The sequence below is a fragment of the Electrophorus electricus genome, chromosome 12, assembly GCF_013358815.1.
Source record: "Electrophorus electricus isolate fEleEle1 chromosome 12, fEleEle1.pri, whole genome shotgun sequence".
In the NCBI taxonomy this organism is placed as follows: domain Eukaryota; kingdom Metazoa; phylum Chordata; class Actinopteri; order Gymnotiformes; family Gymnotidae; genus Electrophorus; species Electrophorus electricus.
The window spans coordinates 1,872,213-1,874,712 of NC_049546.1; the positions used below are offsets into that span (position 1 = coordinate 1,872,213).

The following is a 2,500-nucleotide window of genomic DNA, read 5'->3' on the forward strand; positions in this document are numbered from 1 at the left end:
TACAGAGAGAGAGAGAGAGAGAGAGAGAGAGAGAGAGAGAGAGAGAGAGAGAGACATACACACCACACACACAATCTCTCCATGTTCACAGAGTCTGCTCACAACACACATCATGTGTGTATATATATATATATATATATATATATATATATATATATATATATATATATATATATATATAAAGCCCGCACAAGCATACTCAGAATATGTGTACTTTGGAAGGACGTCAGTTCAAAGTTCCAAGCTAAAATTGTTCACTGAGGACTTCAGCTCAGACTCCAAGACCAAATATCACTAAATCCCACATAATGAACCGAATAACAGGCCATATGTAACATTCACTACACTTTCTGTCCACTATACAGAGGAATTGTCCTATAGTACAGGAGTACAATACAGGAGAGTACTCTTCTAGTTAAATGTGCCTGGATGGACCTAGCACTTCTGCACGTACGTGCACGCACACACACACACATTCCCTGCAGAAAACATTGTCTATAGGTGCTAGAAGTTAGAACAGCTAACAGTGAGTTAGAACAGCTTCTCCTAAAAATAGTCGCCTCCACGTCACAGTCCGGCCTGCCTCTGCTGTTACACATAATCTAAAGAGTTCCCATTCAAGGCGGAACAGTGGAGACGTGGATGCAGGGGCGTCTGATCCTCGCCATATTCAACCCTTCCCTGAAGTGTGCTCTCCTCAAAGTCCCTACTTAACAGGGCCAGAAAGAGCACCCACAGACCAACTCGGAATCTGCTAACAAGAAACTAAAAAAATATGTCATGCCACAGGAGGTTTCTGTCAGTGAGATCCTGCATATTCCTACTATTCTGATATTCTGTACTCACTGAGAATGGGTGCATTTGTGTGTGTGTGTGTGTGTGTGTGTGTGTGTGTGTGTGTGTGTGTGTGTGTGTGTGTGTGTGGTTTGAGGGTGCATGCATGTATGTGGGCATAAGTGTGTGTCGGTATCTGTGTGTGTGTTGTTAGATCTGATATAAGAATCAGACATAAATTATTTAATTGCAATAATATGAAATATGTAGTTGTAAATGCTGTACTAATGAAATATCCACCCACCCACTTCAGATACCCCTACACAGGAAATAACGAAATATCACCCCCTCCCTCAAAAATACAAACAAGGAATAATATTGTCTAAAAGATACATTAGACATAAATGGTCTGATGTACACGTTAGTGTATTAAGTGTATGTGTTGAATTCGTGTGAATGAATGCTGCAACTACATGACAAGTACGTGGAAGAGCAAGCCGACTTTCTGTCGTTTCAGAACAGCGCTACCAGGCTCCTCACCACAAGGTTACGTAAGGAACCGTTTCATTCGCACGCGCATTTAAACGTGTTAGACAGAAATATGTGCGCGCGGGGAGTGGAAAGACCACCGTCCCCTCATGCATGAATGATGCACTGACCAGACTAGTCAAGACCGTGCCCACACGCAATGGTAAGAACAGTGCCAGATAAAATCTCACAGTGAGAGAGTGTGTGTGTGTGTGTGTGTGTGTGTGTGTGTGTGTGTGTGTGTGTGTGTGTGTGTGTGTGTGTGTGTGTGTGTGTGTGTGTGTTCACCATTCTAAAGCTCAGACGGGACCGTGTGATGTATCTTGTTCTGCACGGTTTAAAAGCTTTTGGTAAACAACAGGCTTGATTAGGAAGTGCGGCTACTCGCTGCGCAAATTGCACGACGGAGCAGATCAGCGCATCCCTCGGTGCTCATTTTCACACAGCGACCGTTTTCTCCCGCATCTGAGCTCCAGTCGTGACTTGAATCTTGGACGGTAGCCCAAGCTAAGGTATTCCAAAACCTTGACCAGTCCGACGTAAACCATGGTTTGTATTGAACGACACAACACGCTAGTAAACGTGTAGTAAAGTAATGAAGGTAATATTGACCATACGGTAGGAGAAGCGGCGGTGTTTTATCCACACGCCCACAAGGTTTACGCAGCGCAGGAGGCGGGATGCTGCCGTGTCTTGTATCACTTGCCTTGGCGTACGTCTCACCCGACCCCTCTGGTCCACCTGGTCTACAACTGAACCGCACTTCCCAATAAATGAGCGTGGTTTAAGACTTAAACTAACAAAAATTAAACTAACATGGTCCCAGAGTCTCTAAAACAGTCACCATAGTCTGACCAAGTTTTCAGCCTGATGGGGAATCATTTTCAGTTAGTCACAATACATACAAACATTTTATGCAACAGACAACAGACACTTAGTAACCTGTTTTCTTAATATTGTTATTTACTTAATTTACCTCTAGTTTTTAAAATCTTGTTATTTACTTAATTTACCTCTAGTTCTTTGCTCGCGCACGGCGGTTAGGGCGGGTGCAGACTTTTCCACCGTCAGGCAAATGAAAGAAGAAGATGCTGACGACTACAGAGCCACACCTTGATCGGGTCAGTAAAATAAGACGCTGAAACGAGGTCGACGTTGCACTGACTTACGAATGCAAGCTTCCTCATTAAAAAACACA

General features: G+C 43.5%; 1 protein-coding gene across 2 annotated transcripts in view; it reads right to left on the reverse strand.

The window, feature by feature from the left end:
- Positions 1-2,500, reverse strand: part of smpd3 (sphingomyelin phosphodiesterase 3) — a 39,649-nt gene that overhangs the window by 36,284 nt on the left and 865 nt on the right. Inside the window, exon 1 of one of the 2 annotated variants that reach the window (XM_035532324.1) lies at positions 2,316-2,500. This exon is cut by the window's right edge and continues 230 nt beyond it. The exons of the other annotated variant lie outside the window; for it this stretch is intronic. The gene's annotated coding sequence lies outside the window, so the exon portion shown is untranslated. The remainder of the gene's footprint in view (positions 1-2,315) is intronic. 2 annotated transcript variants of the gene reach the window in all.